Here is a 23040-nt window from a genome sequence, read left to right as displayed (position 1 = left end):
AACAACCCTAACCCTGGGCCCTGGCCCTGACCCTAAAACAAGCCTAACCCTGGGCCCTGGCCCTGACCCTAAAACCTCCCTAAACCTGGGCCCTGTCCCTGACCCTAAAACAACCCTATCCCTGGGCCCTGGCCCTGAACCTAAAACAACCCTAACCCTGGGCCGTGGCCCTGACCCTAAAACAAGCCTAAGCCTGGGCCCTGGCCCTGACCCTAAAACAACCCTATCCCTGGGCCCTGGCCATGACCTAAAACAACCCTAAACCAGGGCCCTGGCCCTGACCCTAAAACAACCCTAACCCTGGGCCCTGACCCTAAAACAACCCTAACCCTGGGATCTGGCCGTGACCCTAAAACAAGCCTAACCTGGGCCCTGGCCCTGACCCTAAAACAAACCTAACCCTGGGCCCTGGCCCTGACCCTAAAACAACCATAACTCTGGGCCCTGGCCCTGACCCTAAAACAACACTAATCCTGGGACCTGGCCATGACCCTAAAACAACCCTAACCCTGGGCCCTGGCCCCGACCCTTAAACAACCCTAAACCTGGGCCCTGGCCCTGAGCCTAAAACCCTAACCCTGGACCCTGGACCAGTGCCTAAAAACCTAACCCTGGGCCCTGACCCTAAAACAACCCTAACTTTGGGCCCTGGCTCTGACCCTAAAACAAGCCTATCCCTGGGCCCTGGCCCTGACCCTAAAACAAGCCTAACCCTGGGCCCACGTCCTGACCCTAAAACAATCCTAACCCAGCGCCCTGGCCCTGACCCTAAAACCCTAACCCTGGGCCCTGACACTGATCCTAAAACCCTAACCCTGGGCCCTGACCCTGAGCCTAAAACCCTAACCCTGGGCCCTGGCCCTGACCCTAAAACCCTAACCCTGGGCCCTGGTCCTGAGCCTAAAACCCTAACCCTGGGCCCTGGCCCTGAGCCTAAAACCCTAACCCTGGACCCTGGACCAGTGCCTAAAAACCTAACCCTGGGCCCTGACCCTAAAACAACCCTAACTTTGGGCCCTGGCCCTGACCCTAAAACAACCCTATCCCTAGGCCGTGGCCCTGACCCTAAAACAAAGCTAACCCTGGGCCCTGGCCCTGACCGTAAAACAACCCTAACCCCGGGCCCTGACCCTGACACTAAAACAACCCTAACCCTGGGACCTGGCCTTAACCCTGACCCTAAAACAACCCTAACACTGGGCCCTGGCTCTGACCCTAAAACAAGCCTATCCCTGGGCCCTGGCCCTGACCCTAAAACAAGCCTAACCCTGGGCCCACGTCCTGACCCTAAAACAATCCTAACCCTGGGCCCTGGCCCTGACCCTATAACAAACCTAACCCTGGGCCCTGGCCCTGACCCTAAAACAACCCTACACCTGGGCCGTGGCCCTGACCCTAAAACAACCCTAACCCTGGGCCCTGGCCCTGACCCTAAAACAAGCCTAACCCTGGGCCCTGGCCCTGACCCTAAAACAAGCCTAACCCTGGGCCCTGGCCCTTTCCCTAAAACAAGCCTAACACTGGGCCCTGGCCCTGACCCTAAAACAACCCTATCCCTGGGCCCTGGCCCTGACCCTAAAACAAGCCTAACACTGGGCCCTGGCCCTGACCCTAAAACAAGCCTAACCCTGGGCCCTGGCCCTGACCCTAAAACACGAATAACCCTGGGCCCTGGACCTGACCGTAAAAAAAACTTAACCCTGGGCCCTGGCCCTGACCCTAAAACAACCCTAACTCTGGGCCCTGGCCCAGACCCTAAAACAACCCCAAACCTGGGCCCTGGCCATGACCTAAAACAACCCTAATGCTGGGCCCTGGCCCTGACCTAAAACAACCCTGACCCTGGGCCCTGGCCCTGACCCTAAAACAACCCGAACCCTGGGCTCTGGCACTAAAACAACCCTAAACCTGGGCCCAGGTCCTGACCCTATAACAACGCTAACCCTGGGCCCTGGCCCTGACCCTAAAACAACCCTAACCCTGGAACCTGGCCGTGACCCTAAAACAAGTCTAACCCAGCGCCCTGGCCCTGACCCTAAAACCCTAACCCTGGGCCCTGACACTGATCCTAAAACCCTAACCCTGGGCCCTGACCCTGAGCCTAAAACCCTAACCCTGGGCCCTGGCCCTGACCCTAAAACCCTAACCCTGGGCCCTGGTCCTGAGCCTAAAACCCTAACCCTGGGCCCTGGCCCTGAGCCTAAAACCCTAACCCTGGGCCCTGGCCCTGACCCTAAAACCCTAACCGTGGGACCTGGCCCTGAGCCTAAAACCCTAACCCTGGGCCCTGGCCCTGAGCCTAAAACCCTAACCCTGGGCCCTGGCCCTGACCCTAAAACCCTACCCCTGGGCCCTGGCCCTGACTCTAAAACCCTAACCCTGGGCCCTGGCCCTGAGCCTAAAACCCTAACCCTGGGCCCTGGACCTGAGCCTAAAACCCTAACCCTGGGCCATAACCGTAAAACAACCATAACCCTGGGCCCTGACCCTAAAACAACCCTAACCCTGCGCCCTGAAACTAAAACAACCCTAACCCTGGGCCCTGACCCAAAAACAACCCTAACCCTGGGCCCTGACCCTAAAAGAACCCTAAACCTGGGCCCTGGCCCTGACCCTAAAACAACCCTAATCCTGGGACCTGGCCCTGACCCTAAAACAAGCCTAACCCTGGGCCCTAGCCCTCACCCTAAAACAAGCCTAACCCTGGGCCCTGGCCCTGACCCTAAAACAACCCTAACCCTGGGCCGTGGCCCTGACCCTAAAACAACCCTAACCCTGGGCCCTGGCCCTGACCCTAAAACAAGCCTAACCCTGGGCCCTGGCCCTGACCCTAAAACAAGCCTAACCCTGGGCCCTGGCCCTTTCCCTAAAACAAGCCTAACACTGGGCCCTGGCCCTGACCCTAAAACAACCCTATCCCTGGGCCCTGGCCCTGACCCTAAAACAAGCCTAACACTGGGCCCTGGCCCTGACCCTAAAACAAGCCTAACCCTGGGCCCTGGCCCTGACCCTAAAACAAGAATAACCCTGGGCCCTGGACCTGACCGTAAAAAAAACTTAACCCTGGGCCCTGGCCCTGACCCTAAAACAACCCTAACCCTGGGCCCTGGCCCAGACCCTAAAACAACCCCAAACCTGGGCCCTGGCCATGACCTAAAACAACCCTAATGCTGGGCCCTGGCCCTGACCTAAAACAACCCTGACCCTGGGCCCTGGCCCTGACCCTAAAACAACCCGAACCCTGGGCCCTGGCACTAAAACAAGCCTAACCCTGGGCCCAGGTCCTGACCCTATAACAACGCTAACCCTGGGCCCTGGCCCTGAGCCTAAAACAACCCTAACCCTGGAACCTGACCCTGACCCTAAAACAAGCCTAACCCAGCGCCCTGGCCCTGACCCTAAAACCCTAACCCTGGGCCCTGACACTGATCCTAAAACCCTAACCCTGGGCCCTGACCCTGAGCCTAAAACCCTAACCCTGGGCCCTGGCCCTGACCCTAAAACCCTAACCCTGGGCCCTGGTCCTGAGCCTAAAACCCTAACCCTGGGCCCTGGCCCTGAGCCTATAACCCTAACCCTGGGCCCTGGCCCTGACCCTAAAACCCTAACCGTGGGACCTGGCCCTGAGCCTAAAACCCTAACCCTGGGCCCTGGCCCGGAGCCTAAAACCCTAACCCTGGGCCCTGGCCCTGACCCTAAAACCCTAACCCTGGGCCCTGGCCCTGACTCTAAAACCCTAACCCTGGGCCCTGGCCCTGAGCCTAAAACCCTAACCCTGGGCCCTGGCCCTGAGCCTAAAACCCTAACCCTGGGCCCTAACCCTAAAACAACCATAACCCTGGGCCCTGACCCTAAAACAACCCTAACCCTGCGCCCTGAAACTAAAACAACCCTAACCCTGGGCCCTGACCCAAAAACAACCCTAACCCTGGGCCCTGACCCTAAAAGAACCCTAAACCTGGGCCCTGGCCCTGACCCTAAAACAACCCTAATCCTGGGACCTGGCCATGACCCTAAAACAACCCTAACCCTGGGCCCTGGCCCCGACCCTAAAACAACCCTAAACCTGGGCCCTGGCCCTGAGCCTAAAACCCTAACCCTGGACCCTGGACCAGTGCCTAAAAACCTAACCCTGGGCCCTGACCCTAAAACAACCCTAACTTTGGGCCCTGGCCCTGACCCTAAAACAACCCTAACCCTAGGCCGTGGCCCTGACCCTAAAACAAAGCTAACCCAGGGCCCTGGCCCTGACCCTAAAACAAGCCTAACCCCGGGCCCTGACCCTAAAACAACCCTAACCCTGGGCCCTGACCCTGAAACAACCCTAACCCAGGGCCCTGACCCTGAAACAACCCTAACCCTGGGCCCTGACCCTGAAAAAACCCTAACCCTGGGCCCTGACCCTGAAACAACCCTAACCATGGGCCCTGACCCTGAGCCTAAAACCCTAACCCTGGGCCCTGGCCCTGAGCCTAAAACCCTAACCCTGGGCCCTGGCCCTTACCCTAAAACCCTAACCCTGGGCCCTGGCCCTGATCCTAAAACCCTAACCGTGGGTCCTGACCCTAAAACAACCCTACCCTGGGCCTTGACCCTAAAACAACCCCAACCCTGGGCCCTGACCCTAAAACAACCCTAACACTGGGCCCTTACCCTAAAACAACCCTAACCCTGGGCCCTGACCCTAAAACAACACTAACCCTGGGCCCTGACCCTAAAACAACCCTAACCCTGGGCCCTGACCCTTAAACAACCCTAACCCTGGGCCCTGACCCTAAAACAACCCTAACCCTGGGCCCTGACCCTAAAACAACCCTAACTCTGGGCCCTGACATTAAAACAACCCTAACCCTGGGCCCTGGCCCAAATTGTAATGAGGTCTGTTGGGCAAAATTCCATATAATCATAGTATAAATTAATAAAGCAAATCGTGATAAATTAGTACGATTGACTTTCTGGAGTTTCTGACAATAAAAGTAAGGAAAATGCAGAACACAAAGACAGAGAGTAAAAAGAGAAATTAGGAAAGCATTCTACATGTTTAATAGGAAGACACTGGCCGTGTTCGTGCAGCGGCAGTATGTCGTGACATGACATACCTTGGAGAGAAGTTAACAGATGAGGAAGTTGATAAAAATCATCAGAGAAGCAAATACTGGTAGCGACACTCAAGGAAACCACGAAATTTCCATAACTTATGTCAGCAAAGTGGGAATATTGTACAGTGTGTGTTGAAGTTCCTATACAACATTGTTTATCTGCCGTTTGTTTGTTTGTAAGGAATGTATATACTAACAGTTCTTCTTGCTGTCAAAAGAATATGTGTGAATAAGTCATTTTAACTTATTCTTCTGTTTTTCTATCTTCCTGCCATCATCCCACAGCCTTACTTTAGAAATTTTTTCTTTAGAAAATTGAACAAGTGCCCCTTGTGGTGGCACATACCTCGAGGATGGGAGGCAGGGGTGGAAGGGTCACTTGAGGCCATTAGTTTGACAGCAGCCTGGCTAACAAAGTGAGACCCCATGTCTGCAAAACAATTTAAAAATTAGCCAAGTATCGTCATGTATACCTACAGTCCCAGCTACCTCAACTTACGGAGAAAGTTCAGGGCCTGGATAGAAGGCTGGGAGGCAGGAGCTGGGTCTGAAGAGGCCATTGTAACGATGGAGCTGTGCCTGTGGAGGCTGTTGTGAGGCAGTAGGCTCATCTGCGGAGACTGCCGTGAGGTAGGGTATGGGCCTAAATAGGCCATTGTGAGTCATGAGCTTGGTCTGTAGAGGCTGACTGGAGAGAGTTCTGGGCCTGGCGAGGCTGCCGGGAGGTAGGAGCTGGGCCAAAAGATTTAAGCACATTTACATTGATTAGGCACTTCATTTCCATTATTACACTGGAATATATAATAAAATAATTATAGAACTCACCATAATGTAGAATCAGTGGGCGTGTTAAGCTTGTTTTCCTGAAACTGGATGGTCCCACCTGAGCGTGATGGGAGAAAGTGACAGATCAATAGGTATTAGATTCTCATAAGCACAGCGCAACCTAGATCCCTCACATGCACGGTTCACAACAGGGTGCGTTCTCCTATGAGAATCTAATGCTGCTGCTCCTCTGAGAAGGTGGAGCTCAGGCGGGAATGTGAGCAAAGGGGAGTGGCTGTAAATACAGACGAAGCTTCCCTCACTCCCTCACTCGACACCACTCACCTGCTGTGTGGCTCCTTACAGCTCTATGGCTCAGGGGTTGGGGACCCCTGCTCAAGTGCATCCAAAGGGACCCTTCCCACACCAGTCTTCATAGTAGTCAAGGGCAGCAACCACTTAGCTCCCAAGGCATGTGCCTCAGCTGGCATTTCATCACAATCAACAGTAAGTGGTAGCTTGAGTCACTGTGAGGTCACTTCCTGGAAATCACCCTAACCCTGGGCCCTGACCCTAAAACCCTAACCCTGGGTCCTGACCCTAAAACCCTAACCCTGGGCCCTGACCCTAAAACCCTAACCCTGGGCCCTGACCCTAAAAACCTAACCCTGGGCCCAGGCCCTGACCCAAAAACCCTAACCCTGGGCCCTGGCCATGACCCTAAAACCCTAACCCTGGGCCCAGGCCCTGACCCTAAAACCCTAACCCTGGGCACTGGCCATAACCCTAAAACCCTAACCCAGCGCCCTGGCCCTGACCCTAAAACCCTAACCCTGGGCCCTGACACTGATCCTAAAACCCTAACCCTGGGCCCTGACCCTGAGCCTAAAACCCTAACCCTGGGCCCTGGCCCTGACCCTAAAACCCTAACCCTGGGACCTGGTCCTGAGCCTAAAACCCTAACCCTGGGCCCTGGCCCTAAGCCTAAAACCCTAACCCTGGGCCCTGGCCCTGACCCTAAAACCCTAACCGTGGGACCTGGCCCTGAGCCTAAAACCCTAACCCTGGGCCCTGGCCCTGAGCCTAAAACCTTAACCCTGGGCCCTGGCCCTGAGCCTAAAACCCTAACCCTGGGCCCTGGCCCTGACTCTAAAACCCTAACCCTGGGCCCTGGCCCTGAGCCTAAAACCCTAACCCTGGGCCCTGGCCCTGAGCCTAAAACCCTAACCCTGGGCCCTAACCCTAAAACAACCATAACCATGGGCCCTGACCCTAAAACAACCCTAACCCTGCGCCCTGAAACTAAAACAACCCTAACCCTGGGAACTGACCCAAAAACAACCCTAAAACTGGGCCCTGACCCTAAAAGAACCCTAAACCTGGGCCCTGGCCCTGACCCTAAAACAACCCTAATCCTGGGACCTGGCCATGACCCTAAAACAACCCTAACCCTGGGCCCTGTCCCCGACCCTAAAACAACCCTAAACATGGGCCCTGGCCCTGAGCCTAAAACCCTAACTCTGGACCCTGGACCAGTGCCTAAAAACCTAACCCTGGGCCCTGAACATAAAACAACCCTAACTTTGGGCCCTGGCCCAGACCCTAAAACAACCCTAACCCTAGGCCGTGGGCCTGACCCTAAAACAAAGCTAACCCTGGGCCCTGGCCCTGACCCTAAAACAACCATAACCCCGGGCCCTGACCCTAAAGCAACCCTAAACCTGTGCCCTGACCCTAAAACAACCCTAACCCTGGGCCCTGACCCTAAAACAACCCTATCCCTGGGGCCTGGCCATGACCTAAAACAACCCTAACCCTGGGCCCTGGCCCTGACCCTAAAACAACCCTAACCCTGGGCCCTTGCACTAAAACAAGCCTAACCCTGGGCCCAGGTCCTGAATCTAAAACAAGCCTAACCCTGGGCCCTGGCCCTGACTCTAAAACAACCCTAACCCAGGGCCCTGTCCCTGACCCTGAAACAACCCTAACCCTGGGCCCTGGCCCTGACCCTAAAACAACCCTAATCCTGGGCCCTGGCCCTGACCTAAAACAACCCTAACCCTGGGCCCTGACCCTAAAACAACACTAACCCTGGGCCCTGACCCTATAACAACGCTAACCCTGGGCCCTGGCCCTGAGCCTAAAACAACCCTAACCCTGGAACCTGACCCTGACCCTAAAACAAGCCTAACCCAGCGCCCTGGCCCTGACCCTAAAACCCTAACCCTGGGCCCTGACACTGATCCTAAAACCCTAACCCTGGGCCCTGACCCTGAGCCTAAAACCCTAACCCTGGGCCCTGGCCCTGACCCTAAAACCCTAACCCTGGGCCCTGGTCCTGAGCCTAAAACCCTAACCCTGGGCCCTGGCCCTGAGCCTATAACCCTAACCCTGGGCCCTGGCCCTGACCCTAAAACCCTAACCGTGGGACCTGGCCCTGAGCCTAAAACCCTAACCCTGGGCCCTGGCCCGGAGCCTAAAACCCTAACCCTGGGCCCTGGCCCTGACCCTAAAACCCTAACCCTGGGCCCTGGCCCTGACTCTAAAACCCTAACCCTGGGCCCTGGCCCTGAGCCTAAAACCCTAACCCTGGGCCCTGGCCCTGAGCCTAAAACCCTAACCCTGGGCCCTAACCCTAAAACAACCATAACCCTGGGCCCTGACCCTAAAACAACCCTAACCCTGCGCCCTGAAACTAAAACAACCCTAACCCTGGGCCCTGACCCAAAAACAACCCTAACCCTGGGCCCTGACCCTAAAAGAACCCTAAACCTGGGCCCTGGCCCTGACCCTAAAACAACCCTAATCCTGGGACCTGGCCATGACCCTAAAACAACCCTAACCCTGGGCCCTGGCCCCGACCCTAAAACAACCCTAAACCTGGGCCCTGGCCCTGAGCCTAAAACCCTAACCCTGGACCCTGGACCAGTGCCTAAAAACCTAACCCTGGGCCCTGACCCTAAAACAACCCTAACTTTGGGCCCTGGCCCTGACCCTAAAACAACCCTAACCCTAGGCCGTGGCCCTGACCCTAAAACAAAGCTAACCCAGGGCCCTGGCCCTGACCCTAAAACAAGCCTAACCCCGGGCCCTGACCCTAAAACAACCCTAACCCTGGGCCCTGACCCTGAAACAACCCTAACCCAGGGCCCTGACCCTGAAACAACCCTAACCCTGGGCCCTGACCCTGAAAAAACCCTAACCCTGGGCCCTGACCCTGAAACAACCCTAACCATGGGCCCTGACCCTGAGCCTAAAACCCTAACCCTGGGCCCTGGCCCTGAGCCTAAAACCCTAACCCTGGGCCCTGGCCCTTACCCTAAAACCCTAACCCTGGGCCCTGGCCCTGATCCTAAAACCCTAACCGTGGGTCCTGACCCTAAAACAACCCTACCCTGGGCCTTGACCCTAAAACAACCCCAACCCTGGGCCCTGACCCTAAAACAACCCTAACACTGGGCCCTTACCCTAAAACAACCCTAACCCTGGGCCCTGACCCTAAAACAACACTAACCCTGGGCCCTGACCCTAAAACAACCCTAACCCTGGGCCCTGACCCTTAAACAACCCTAACCCTGGGCCCTGACCCTAAAACAACCCTAACCCTGGGCCCTGACCCTAAAACAACCCTAACTCTGGGCCCTGACATTAAAACAACCCTAACCCTGGGCCCTGGCCCAAATTGTAATGAGGTCTGTTGGGCAAAATTCCATATAATCATAGTATAAATTAATAAAGCAAATCGTGATAAATTAGTACGATTGACTTTCTGGAGTTTCTGACAATAAAAGTAAGGAAAATGCAGAACACAAAGACAGAGAGTAAAAAGAGAAATTAGGAAAGCATTCTACATGTTTAATAGGAAGACACTGGCCGTGTTCGTGCAGCGGCAGCATGTCGTGACATGACATACCTTGGAGAGAAGTTAACAGATGAGGAAGTTGATAAAAATCATCAGAGAAGCAAATACTGGTAGCGACACTCAAGGAAACCACGAAATTTCCATAACTTATGTCAGCAAAGTGGGAATATTGTACAGTGTGTGTTGAAGTTCCTATACAACATTGTTTATCTGCCGTTTGTTTGTTTGTAAGGAATGTATATACTAACAGTTCTTCTTGCTGTCAAAAGAATATGTGTGAATAAGTCATTTTAACTTATTCTTCTGTTTTTCTTTGATCTTCCTGCCATCATCCACAGCCTTACTTTAGAAATTTTTTCTTTAGAAAATTGAACAAGTGCTCCTAGTGGTGGCACATACCTCGAGGATGGGAGGCAGGGGTGGAAGGGTCACTTGAGGCCATTAGTTTGACGCCAGCCTGGCCAACAAAGTGAGACCCCATGTCTGCAAAACAATTTAAAAATTAGCCAAGTATCGTCATGTATACCTACAGTCCCAGCTACCTCAACTTACGGAGAAAGTTCAGGGCCTGGAGAGAAGGCTGGGAGGCAGGAGCTGGGTCTGAAGAGGCCATTGTAACGATGGAGCTGTGCCTGTGGAGGCTGTTGTGAGGCAGTAGGCTCATCTGCGGAGACTGCCGTGAGGTAGGGTATGGGCCTAAATAGGCCATTGTGAGTCATGAGCTTGGTCTGTAGAGGCTGACTGGAGAGAGTTCTGGGCCTGGCGAGGCTGCCGGGAGGTAGGAGCTGGGCCAAAAGATTTAAGCACATTTACATTGATTAGGCACTTCATTTCCATTATTACACTGGAATATATAATAAAATAATTATAGAACTCACCATAATGTAGAATCAGTGGGCGTGTTAAGCTTGTTTTCCTGAAACTGGATGGTCCCACCTGAGCGTGATGGGAGAAAGTGACAGATCAATAGGTATTAGATTCTCATAAGCACAGCGCAACCTAGATCCCTCACATGCACGGTTCACAACAGGGTGCGTTCTCCTATGAGAATCTAATGCTGCTGCTCATCTGAGAAGGTGGAGCTCAGGCGGGAATGTGAGCAAAGGGGAGTGGCTGTAAATACAGACGAAGCTTCCCTCACTCCCTCACTCGACACCACTCACCTGCTGTGTGGCTCCTTACGGCTCCATGGCTCAGGGGTTGGGGACCCCTGCTCAAGTGCATCCAAAGCGACCCTTCCCACACCAGTCTTCATAGTAGTCAAGGGCAGCAACCACTTAGCTCCCAAGGCATGTGCCTCAGCTGGCATTTCATCACAATCAACAGTAAGTGGTAGCTTGAGTCACTGTGAGGTCACTTCCTGGAAATCACCCTAACCCTGGGCCCTGACCCTAAAACCCTAACCCTGGGTCCTGACCCTAAAACCCTAACCCTGGGCCCTGACCCTAAAACCCTAACCCTGGGCCCTCACCCTAAAAACCTAACCCTGGGCCCAGGCCCTGACCCAAAAACCCTAACCCTGGGCCCTGGCCCTGACCCTAAAACCCTAACCCTGGGCCCTGGCCCTGATCCTAAAACCCTAACCGTGGGTCCTGACCCTAAAACAACCCTACCCTGGGCCTTGACCCTAAAACAACCCCAACCCTGGGCCCTGACCCTAAAACAACCCTAACACTGGGCCCTTACCCTAAAACAACCCTAACCCTGGGCCCTGACCCTAAAACAACACTAACCCTGGGCCCTGACCCTAAAACAACCCTAACCCTGGGCCCTGACCCTTAAACAACCCTAACCCTGGGCCCTGACCCTAAAACAACCCTAACCCTGGGCCCTGACCCTAAAACAACCCTAACTCTGGGCCCTGACATTAAAACAACCCTAACCCTGGGCCCTGGCCCAAATTGTAATGAGGTCTGTTGGGCAAAATTCCATATAAGCATAGTATAAATTAATAAAGCAAATCGTGATAAATTAGTACGATTGACTTTCTGGAGTTTCTGACAATAAAAGTAAGGAAAATGCAGAACACAAAGACAGAGAGTAAAAAGAGAAATTAGGAAAGCATTCTACATGTTTAATAGGAAGACACTGGCCGTGTTCGTGCAGCGGCAGTATGTCGTGACATGACATACCTTGGAGAGAAGTTAACAGATGAGGAAGTTGATAAAAATCATCAGAGAAGCAAATACTGGTAGCGACACTCAAGGAAACCACGAAATTTCCATAACTTATGTCAGCAAAGTGGGAATATTGTACAGTGTGTGTTGAAGTTCCTATACAACATTGTTTATCTGCCGTTTGTTTGTTTGTAAGGAATGTATATACTAACAGTTCTTCTTGCTGTCAAAAGAATATGTGTGAATAAGTCATTTTAACTTATTCTTCTGTTTTTCTATCTTCCTGCCATCATCCCACAGCCTTACTTTAGAAATTTTTTCTTTAGAAAATTGAACAAGTGCCCCTTGTGGTGGCACATACCTCGAGGATGGGAGGCAGGGGTGGAAGGGTCACTTGAGGCCATTAGTTTGACAGCAGCCTGGCTAACAAAGTGAGACCCCATGTCTGCAAAACAATTTAAAAATTAGCCAAGTATCGTCATGTATACCTACAGTCCCAGCTACCTCAACTTACGGAGAAAGTTCAGGGCCTGGATAGAAGGCTGGGAGGCAGGAGCTGGGTCTGAAGAGGCCATTGTAACGATGGAGCTGTGCCTGTGGAGGCTGTTGTGAGGCAGTAGGCTCATCTGCGGAGACTGCCGTGAGGTAGGGTATGGGCCTAAATAGGCCATTGTGAGTCATGAGCTTGGTCTGTAGAGGCTGACTGGAGAGAGTTCTGGGCCTGGCGAGGCTGCCGGGAGGTAGGAGCTGGGCCAAAAGATTTAAGCACATTTACATTGATTAGGCACTTCATTTCCATTATTACACTGGAATATATAATAAAATAATTATAGAACTCACCATAATGTAGAATCAGTGGGCGTGTTAAGCTTGTTTTCCTGAAACTGGATGGTCCCACCTGAGCGTGATGGGAGAAAGTGACAGATCAATAGGTATTAGATTCTCATAAGCACAGCGCAACCTAGATCCCTCACATGCACGGTTCACAACAGGGTGCGTTCTCCTATGAGAATCTAATGCTGCTGCTCCTCTGAGAAGGTGGAGCTCAGGCGGGAATGTGAGCAAAGGGGAGTGGCTGTAAATACAGACGAAGCTTCCCTCACTCCCTCACTCGACACCACTCACCTGCTGTGTGGCTCCTTACAGCTCTATGGCTCAGGGGTTGGGGACCCCTGCTCAAGTGCATCCAAAGGGACCCTTCCCACACCAGTCTTCATAGTAGTCAAGGGCAGCAACCACTTAGCTCCCAAGGCATGTGCCTCAGCTGGCATTTCATCACAATCAACAGTAAGTGGTAGCTTGAGTCACTGTGAGGTCACTTCCTGGAAATCACCCTAACCCTGGGCCCTGACCCTAAAACCCTAACCCTGGGTCCTGACCCTAAAACCCTAACCCTGGGCCCTGACCCTAAAACCCTAACCCTGGGCCCTGACCCTAAAAACCTAACCCTGGGCCCAGGCCCTGACCCAAAAACCCTAACCCTGGGCCCTGGCCCTGACCCTAAAACCCTAACCCTGGGCCCTGGCCATGACCCTAAAACCCTAACCCTGGGCCCAGGCCCTGACCCTAAAACCCTAACCCTGGGCACTGGCCATAACCCTAAAACCCTAACCCAGCGCCCTGGCCCTGACCCTAAAACCCTAACCCTGGGCCCTGACACTGATCCTAAAACCCTAACCCTGGGCCCTGACCCTGAGCCTAAAACCCTAACCCTGGGCCCTGGCCCTGACCCTAAAACCCTAACCCTGGGACCTGGTCCTGAGCCTAAAACCCTAACCCTGGGCCCTGGCCCTAAGCCTAAAACCCTAACCCTGGGCCCTGGCCCTGACCCTAAAACCCTAACCGTGGGACCTGGCCCTGAGCCTAAAACCCTAACCCTGGGCCCTGGCCCTGAGCCTAAAACCTTAACCCTGGGCCCTGGCCCTGAGCCTAAAACCCTAACCCTGGGCCCTGGCCCTGACTCTAAAACCCTAACCCTGGGCCCTGGCCCTGAGCCTAAAACCCTAACCCTGGGCCCTGGCCCTGAGCCTAAAACCCTAACCCTGGGCCCTAACCCTAAAACAACCATAACCATGGGCCCTGACCCTAAAACAACCCTAACCCTGCGCCCTGAAACTAAAACAACCCTAACCCTGGGAACTGACCCAAAAACAACCCTAAAACTGGGCCCTGACCCTAAAAGAACCCTAAACCTGGGCCCTGGCCCTGACCCTAAAACAACCCTAATCCTGGGACCTGGCCATGACCCTAAAACAACCCTAACCCTGGGCCCTGTCCCCGACCCTAAAACAACCCTAAACATGGGCCCTGGCCCTGAGCCTAAAACCCTAACTCTGGACCCTGGACCAGTGCCTAAAAACCTAACCCTGGGCCCTGAACATAAAACAACCCTAACTTTGGGCCCTGGCCCAGACCCTAAAACAACCCTAACCCTAGGCCGTGGGCCTGACCCTAAAACAAAGCTAACCCTGGGCCCTGGCCCTGACCCTAAAACAACCATAACCCCGGGCCCTGACCCTAAAGCAACCCTAACCCTGTGCCCTGACCCTAAAACAACCCTAACCCTGGGCCCTGACCCTAAAACAACCCTATCCCTGGGGCCTGGCCATGACCTAAAACAACCCTAACCCTGGGCCCTGGCCCTGACCCTAAAACAACCCTAACCCTGGGCCCTTGCACTAAAACAAGCCTAACCCTGGGCCCAGGTCCTGAATCTAAAACAAGCCTAACCCTGGGCCCTGGCCCTGACTCTAAAACAACCCTAACCCAGGGCCCTGTCCCTGACCCTGAAACAACCCTAACCCTGGGCCCTGGCCCTGACCCTAAAACAACCCTAATCCTGGGCCCTGGCCCTGACCTAAAACAACCCTAACCCTGGGCCCTGACCCTAAAACAACACTAACCCTGGGCCCTGACCCTATAACAACGCTAACCCTGGGCCCTGGCCCTGAGCCTAAAACAACCCTAACCCTGGAACCTGACCCTGACCCTAAAACAAGCCTAACCCAGCGCCCTGGCCCTGACCCTAAAACCCTAACCCTGGGCCCTGACACTGATCCTAAAACCCTAACCCTGGGCCCTGACCCTGAGCCTAAAACCCTAACCCTGGGCCCTGGCCCTGACCCTAAAACCCTAACCCTGGGCCCTGGTCCTGAGCCTAAAACCCTAACCCTGGGCCCTGGCCCTGAGCCTATAACCCTAACCCTGGGCCCTGGCCCTGACCCTAAAACCCTAACCGTGGGACCTGGCCCTGAGCCTAAAACCCTAACCCTGGGCCCTGGCCCGGAGCCTAAAACCCTAACCCTGGGCCCTGGCCCTGACCCTAAAACCCTAACCCTGGGCCCTGGCCCTGACTCTAAAACCCTAACCCTGGGCCCTGGCCCTGAGCCTAAAACCCTAACCCTGGGCCCTGGCCCTGAGCCTAAAACCCTAACCCTGGGCCCTAACCCTAAAACAACCATAACCCTGGGCCCTGACCCTAAAACAACCCTAACCCTGCGCCCTGAAACTAAAACAACCCTAACCCTGGGCCCTGACCCAAAAACAACCCTAACCCTGGGCCCTGACCCTAAAAGAACCCTAAACCTGGGCCCTGGCCCTGACCCTAAAACAACCCTAATCCTGGGACCTGGCCATGACCCTAAAACAACCCTAACCCTGGGCCCTGGCCCCGACCCTAAAACAACCCTAAACCTGGGCCCTGGCCCTGAGCCTAAAACCCTAACCCTGGACCCTGGACCAGTGCCTAAAAACCTAACCCTGGGCCCTGACCCTAAAACAACCCTAACTTTGGGCCCTGGCCCTGACCCTAAAACAACCCTAACCCTAGGCCGTGGCCCTGACCCTAAAACAAAGCTAACCCAGGGCCCTGGCCCTGACCCTAAAACAAGCCTAACCCCGGGCCCTGACCCTAAAACAACCCTAACCCTGGGCCCTGACCCTGAAACAACCCTAACCCAGGGCCCTGACCCTGAAACAACCCTAACCCTGGGCCCTGACCCTGAAAAAACCCTAACCCTGGGCCCTGACCCTGAAACAACCCTAACCATGGGCCCTGACCCTGAGCCTAAAACCCTAACCCTGGGCCCTGGCCCTGAGCCTAAAACCCTAACCCTGGGCCCTGGCCCTTACCCTAAAACCCTAACCCTGGGCCCTGGCCCTGATCCTAAAACCCTAACCGTGGGTCCTGACCCTAAAACAACCCTACCCTGGGCCTTGACCCTAAAACAACCCCAACCCTGGGCCCTGACCCTAAAACAACCCTAACACTGGGCCCTTACCCTAAAACAACCCTAACCCTGGGCCCTGACCCTAAAACAACACTAACCCTGGGCCCTGACCCTAAAACAACCCTAACCCTGGGCCCTGACCCTTAAACAACCCTAACCCTGGGCCCTGACCCTAAAACAACCCTAACCCTGGGCCCTGACCCTAAAACAACCCTAACTCTGGGCCCTGACATTAAAACAACCCTAACCCTGGGCCCTGGCCCAAATTGTAATGAGGTCTGTTGGGCAAAATTCCATATAATCATAGTATAAATTAATAAAGCAAATCGTGATAAATTAGTACGATTGACTTTCTGGAGTTTCTGACAATAAAAGTAAGGAAAATGCAGAACACAAAGACAGAGAGTAAAAAGAGAAATTAGGAAAGCATTCTACATGTTTAATAGGAAGACACTGGCCGTGTTCGTGCAGCGGCAGCATGTCGTGACATGACATACCTTGGAGAGAAGTTAACAGATGAGGAAGTTGATAAAAATCATCAGAGAAGCAAATACTGGTAGCGACACTCAAGGAAACCACGAAATTTCCATAACTTATGTCAGCAAAGTGGGAATATTGTACAGTGTGTGTTGAAGTTCCTATACAACATTGTTTATCTGCCGTTTGTTTGTTTGTAAGGAATGTATATACTAACAGTTCTTCTTGCTGTCAAAAGAATATGTGTGAATAAGTCATTTTAACTTATTCTTCTGTTTTTCTTTGATCTTCCTGCCATCATCCACAGCCTTACTTTAGAAATTTTTTCTTTAGAAAATTGAACAAGTGCTCCTAGTGGTGGCACATACCTCGAGGATGGGAGGCAGGGGTGGAAGGGTCACTTGAGGCCATTAGTTTGACGCCAGCCTGGCCAACAAAGTGAGACCCCATGTCTGCAAAACAATTTAAAAATTAGCCAAGTATCGTCATGTATACCTACAGTCCCAGCTACCTCAACTTACGGAGAAAGTTCAGGGCCTGGAGAGAAGGCTGGGAGGCAGGAGCTGGGTCTGAAGAGGCCATTGTAACGATGGAGCTGTGCCTGTGGAGGCTGTTGTGAGGCAGTAGGCTCATCTGCGGAGACTGCCGTGAGGTAGGGTATGGGCCTAAATAGGCCATTGTGAGTCATGAGCTTGGTCTGTAGAGGCTGACTGGAGAGAGTTCTGGGCCTGGCAAGGCTGCCGGGAGGTAGGAGCTGGGCCAAAAGATTTAAGCACATTTACATTGATTAGGCACTTCATTTCCATTATTACACTGGAATATATAATAAAATAATTATAGAACTCACCATAATGTAGAATCAGTGGGCGTGTTAAGCTTGTTTTCCTGAAACTGGATGGTCCCACCTGAGCGTGATGGGAGAAAGTGACAGATCAATAGGTATTAGATTCTCATAAGCACAGCGCAACCTAGATCCCTCACATGCACGGTTCACAACAGGGTGCGTTCTCCTATGAGAATCTAATGCTGCTGCTCATCTGAGAAGGTGGAGCTCAGGCGGGAATGTGAGCAAAGGGGAGTGGCTGTAAATACAGACGAAGCTTCCCTCACTCCCTCACTCGACACCACTCACCTGCTGTGTGGCTCCTTACGGCTCCATGGCTCAGGGGTTGGGGACCCCTGCTCAAGTGCATCCAAAGCGACCCTTCCCACACCAGTCTTCATAGTAGTCAAGGGCAGCAACCACTTAGCTCCCAAGGCATGTGCCTCAGCTGGCATTTCATCACAATCAACAGTAAGTGGTAGCTTGAGTCACTGTGAGGTCACTTCCTGGAAATCACCCTAACCCTGGGCCCTGACCCTAAAACCCTAACCCTGGGTCCTGACCCTAAAACCCTAACCCTGGGCCCTGACCCTAAAACCCTAACCCAGGGCCCTCACCCTAAAAACCTAACCCTGGGCCCAGGCCCTGACCCAAAAACCCTAACCCTGGGCCCTGGCCCTGACCCTAAAACCCTAACCCTGGGCCCTGGCCCTGATCCTAAAACCCTAACCGTGGGTCCTGACCCTAAAACAACCCTACCCTGGGCCTTGACCCTAAAACAACCCCAACCCTGGGCCCTGACCCTAAAACAACCCTAACACTGGGCCCTTACCCTAAAACAACCCTAACCCTGGGCCCTGACCCTAAAACAACACTAACCCTGGGCCCTGACCCTAAAACAACCCTAACCCTGGGCTCTGACCCTTAAACAACCCTAACCCTGGGCCCTGACCCTAAAACAACCCTAACCCTGGGCCCTGACCCTAAAACAACCCTAACTCTGGGCCCTGACATTAAAACAACCCTAACCCTGGGCCCTGGCCCAAATTGTAATGAGGTCTGTTGGGCAAAATTCCATATAATCATAGTATAAATTAATAAAGCAAATCGTGATAAATTAGTACGATTGACTTTCTGGAGTTTCTGACAATAAAAGTAAGGAAAATGCAGAACACAAAGACAGAGAGTAAAAAGAGAAATTAGGAAAGCATTCTACATGTTTAATAGGAAGACACTGGCCGTGTTCGTGCAGCGGCAGTATGTCGTGACATGACATACCTTGGAGAGAAGTTAACAGATGAGGAAGTTGATAAAAATCATCAGAGAAGCAAATACTGGTAGCGACACTCAAGGAAACCACGAAATTTCCATAACTTATGTCAGCAAAGTGGGAATATTGTACAGTGTGTGTTGAAGTTCCTATACAACATTGTTTATCTGCCGTTTGTTTGTTTGTAAGGAATGTATATACTAACAGTTCTTCTTGCTGTCAAAAGAATATGTGTGAATAAGTCATTTTAACTTATTCTTCTGTTTTTCTATCTTCCTGCCATCATCCCACAGCCTTACTTTAGAAATTTTTTCTTTAGAAAATTGAACAAGTGCCCCTTGTGGTGGCACATACCTCGAGGATGGGAGGCAGGGGTGGAAGGGTCACTTGAGGCCATTAGTTTGACAGCAGCCTGGCTAACAAAGTGAGACCCCATGTCTGCAAAACAATTTAAAAATTAGCCAAGTATCGTCATGTATACCTACAGTCCCAGCTACCTCAACTTACGGAGAAAGTTCAGGGCCTGGATAGAAGGCTGGGAGGCAGGAGCTGGGTCTGAAGAGGCCATTGTAACGATGGAGCTGTGCCTGTGGAGGCTGTTGTGAGGCAGTAGGCTCATCTGCGGAGACTGCCGTGAGGTAGGGTATGGGCCTAAATAGGCCATTGTGAGTCATGAGCTTGGTCTGTAGAGGCTGACTGGAGAGAGTTCTGGGCCTGGCGAGGCTGCCGGGAGGTAGGAGCTGGGCCAAAAGATTTAAGCACATTTACATTGATTAGGCACTTCATTTCCATTATTACACTGGAATATATAATAAAATAATTATAGAACTCACCATAATGTAGAATCAGTGGGCGTGTTAAGCTTGTTTTCCTGAAACTGGATGGTCCCACCTGAGCGTGATGGGAGAAAGTGACAGATCAATAGGTATTAGATTCTCATAAGCACAGCGCAACCTAGATCCCTCACATGCACGGTTCACAACAGGGTGCGTTCTCCTATGAGAATCTAATGCTGCTGCTCCTCTGAGAAGGTGGAGCTCAGGCGGGAATGTGAGCAAAGGGGAGTGGCTGTAAATACAGACGAAGCTTCCCTCACTCCCTCACTCGACACCACTCACCTGCTGTGTGGCTCCTTACAGCTCTATGGCTCAGGGGTTGGGGACCCCTGCTCAAGTGCATCCAAAGGGACCCTTCCCACACCAGTCTTCATAGTAGTCAAGGGCAGCAACCACTTAGCTCCCAAGGCATGTGCCTCAGCTGGCATTTCATCACAATCAACAGTAAGTGGTAGCTTGAGTCACTGTGAGGTCACTTCCTGGAAATCACCCTAACCCTGGGCCCTGACCCTAAAACCCTAATCCTGGGTCCTGACCCTAAAACCCTAACCCTGGGCCCTGACCCTAAAACCCTAACCCTGGGCCCTGACCCTAAAAACCTAACCCTGGGCCCAGGCCCTGACCCAAAAACCCTAACCCTGGGCCCTGGCCCTGACCCTAAAACCCTAACCCTGGGCCCTGGCCATGACCCTAAAACCCTAACCCTGGGCCCAGGCCCTGACCCTAAAACCCTAACCCTGGGCACTGGCCATAACCCTAAAACCCTAACCCAGCGCCCTGGCCCTGACCCTAAAACCCTAACCCTGGGCCCTGACACTGATCCTAAAACCCTAACCCTGGGCCCTGACCCTGAGCCTAAAACCCTAACCCTGGGCCCTGGCCCTGACCCTAAAACCCTAACCCTGGGACCTGGTCCTGAGCCTAAAACCCTAACCCTGGGCCCTGGCCCTAAGCCTAAAACCCTAACCCTGGGCCCTGGCCCTGACCCTAAAACCCTAACCGTGGGACCTGGCCCTGAGCCTAAAACCCTAACCCTGGGCCCTGGCCCTGAGCCTAAAACCTTAACCCTGGGCCCTGGCCCTGAGCCTAAAACCCTAACCCTGGGCCCTGGCCCTGACTCTAAAACCCTAACCCTGGGCCCTGGCCCTGAGCCTAAAACCCTAACCCGGGGCCCTGGCCCTGAGCCTAAAACCCTAACCCTGGGCCCTAACCCTAAAACAACCATAACCATGGGCCCTGACCCTAAAACAACCCTAACCCTGCGCCCTGAAACTAAAACAACCCTAACCCTGGGAACTGACCCAAAAACAACCCTAAAACTGGGCCCTGACCCTAAAAGAACCCTAAACCTGGGCCCTGGCCCTGACCCTAAAACAACCCTAATCCTGGGACCTGGCCATGACCCTAAAACAACCCTAACCCTGGGCCCTGTCCCCGACCCTAAAACAACCCTAAACATGGGCCCTGGCCCTGAGCCTAAAACCCTAACTCTGGACCCTGGACCAGTGCCTAAAAACCTAACCCTGGGCCCTGAACATAAAACAACCCTAACTTTGGGCCCTGGCCCAGACCCTAAAACAACCCTAACCCTAGGCCGTGGGCCTGACCCTAAAACAAAGCTAACCCTGGGCCCTGGCCCTGACCCTAAAACAACCATAACCCCGGGCCCTGACCCTAAAGCAACCCTAAACCTGTGCCCTGACCCTAAAACAACCCTAACCCTGGGCCCTGACCCTAAAACAACCCTATCCCTGGGGCCTGGCCATGACCTAAAACAACCCTAACCCTGGGCCCTGGCCCTGACCCTAAAACAACCCTAACCCTGGGCCCTTGCACTAAAACAAGCCTAACCCTGGGCCCAGGTCCTGAATCTAAAACAAGCCTAACCCTGGGCCCTGGCCCTGACTCTAAAACAACCCTAACCCAGGGCCCTGTCCCTGACCCTGAAACAACCCTAACCCTGGGCCCTGGCCCTGACCCTAAAACAACACTAATCCTGGGCCCTGGCCCTGACCTAAAAAAACCCTAACCCTGGGTCCCTAGCCCTGACCCTAAAACAAGCCTAACCCTGGGCCCTGGCCCTGACCCTAAAACAAGCCTAACCCTGGGACCTGGCCCTGACCCTAAAACAACCCTAACCCTGGGCCCTGGCCCTGACCTAAAACAACCCTAACCCTGGGCCCTGGCCCTGACCCTAAAACAACCCTAACCCTGGGCCCTGGTACTAAAACAAGCCTAACCCTGGGCCCAGGTCCTGACCCTAAAACAACCCTAACCCTGGGCCCTGGCCCTGACCCTAAAACAAGCCTAACCCTGGGCCCTGGCCCTGACCCTAAAACAAGCCTAACCCTGAGCCCTGGCCCTGACCCTAAAACAACCCTATCCCTGGGCCCTGGCCCTGACCCTAAAACAAGCCTAACCCTGGGCCCTGGCCCTGACCCTAAAACAAGGCTAACCCTGGGACCTGGCCCTGACCCTAAAACAAGCCTAACCCTGGTCCCTGGCCCTGACCCTAAAACAACCCTAACCCTGGGCCCTGGCCCTGACCCTAAAACAAGCCTAACCCTGGGCCCTGGCCCTGACCCTAAAACAACCCTATCCCTGGGCCCTGGCCCTGACCCTAAAACAAGCCTAATCCTGGGCCCTGGCCCTGACCCTAAAACACCCCTAAACCTGGGCCCTGGCCCTGACACTAAAACAACCCTAATGCTGGGCCCTGGCCCTGACCTAAAACAACCCTGACCCTGGGCCCTGGCCCTGACCCTAAAACAACCCTAACCCTGGGCCCTGGCACTAAAACAAGCCTAAACCTGGGCCCATGTCCTGACCCTAAAACAACCCTAACCCTGGGCCCTGGCCCTGACCCTAAAACAACCCTAACCCTGGGCCATGGCCCTGACCCTAAAACAACACTAACCCTGGGCACTGGCCCTGACCCTAAAACAACCCTAACCCTGGGCCCTGGCTCTGACCCTAAAACAAGCCTAACCCTGGGCCCTGGCCCTGACCCTAAAACAACCCTAAACCTGGGCCCTGTCCTTGACCCTAAAACAAGCCTAATCCTGGGCCCTGGCCCTGACCCTAAAACAAGCCAAACCGTGGGCCCAAGACCTGACCCTAAAACAAGCCTAACCCTGGGCCCTGGCCCTGACCCTAAAACAACCCTAACCCTGGGCCCTGGCCCTGACCCAAAAACAACCCTATCCCTGGGCCCTGGCCATGACCTAAAACAACCCTAACTCTGGGCCCTGGCCCTGACCCTGAAACAACCCTAACCCTGGGCCCTGGCACAAAAACAACCCTAACCCTAGGCCCAGGACCTGATCCTAAAACAACCCTAACCCTGGGCCCTGGTCCTGACCCTAAAACAACCCTAACCGTGGGCCCTGTCCCTGACCCTAAAACAAGACTAACCCAGGGCCCTGGCCCTGACCTAAAACAACCCTAACCCTAGGCCCTGGCCCTGACCCTAAAATAAACCCAACCATGAGCTCTCACCCTAAAACAACCCTAACCCTGGGCCCTGACCCTAAAACAACCTTAAACCTGGGCACTGACCCTA

At 53.7% G+C, this 23040-nt stretch overlaps 1 long non-coding RNA gene across 2 annotated transcripts; it reads right to left on the bottom strand.

The window, feature by feature from the left end:
* Positions 1-5082: 5082 nt before the first annotated feature.
* On the bottom strand, positions 5083-19867 carry LOC134757164 (uncharacterized). 2 transcript variants are annotated; one of them, XR_010130847.1, is made up of 9 exons: positions 19761-19867; positions 19476-19533; positions 19150-19382; positions 17397-17454; positions 12358-12590; positions 10605-10662; positions 10279-10511; positions 5925-5982; positions 5083-5831 (listed from the first exon to the last, which is right to left on the bottom strand). It is a non-coding gene; the product is annotated as an uncharacterized lncRNA (long non-coding RNA). The 2 variants fall into 2 exon arrangements; XR_010130846.1 differs by lacking the exon at positions 17397-17454 and adding an exon at positions 12684-12741.
* Positions 19868-23040: the final 3173 nt, after the last annotated feature.

Source organism: Gorilla gorilla, chromosome 15 (genome assembly GCF_029281585.2).
Source record: "Gorilla gorilla gorilla isolate KB3781 chromosome 15, NHGRI_mGorGor1-v2.1_pri, whole genome shotgun sequence".
Taxonomy (NCBI): Eukaryota; Metazoa; Chordata; class Mammalia; order Primates; family Hominidae; genus Gorilla; species Gorilla gorilla.
Note: the sequence above shows the minus strand (reverse complement) of the source record. Positions and strands in the feature narration are given on the sequence as shown.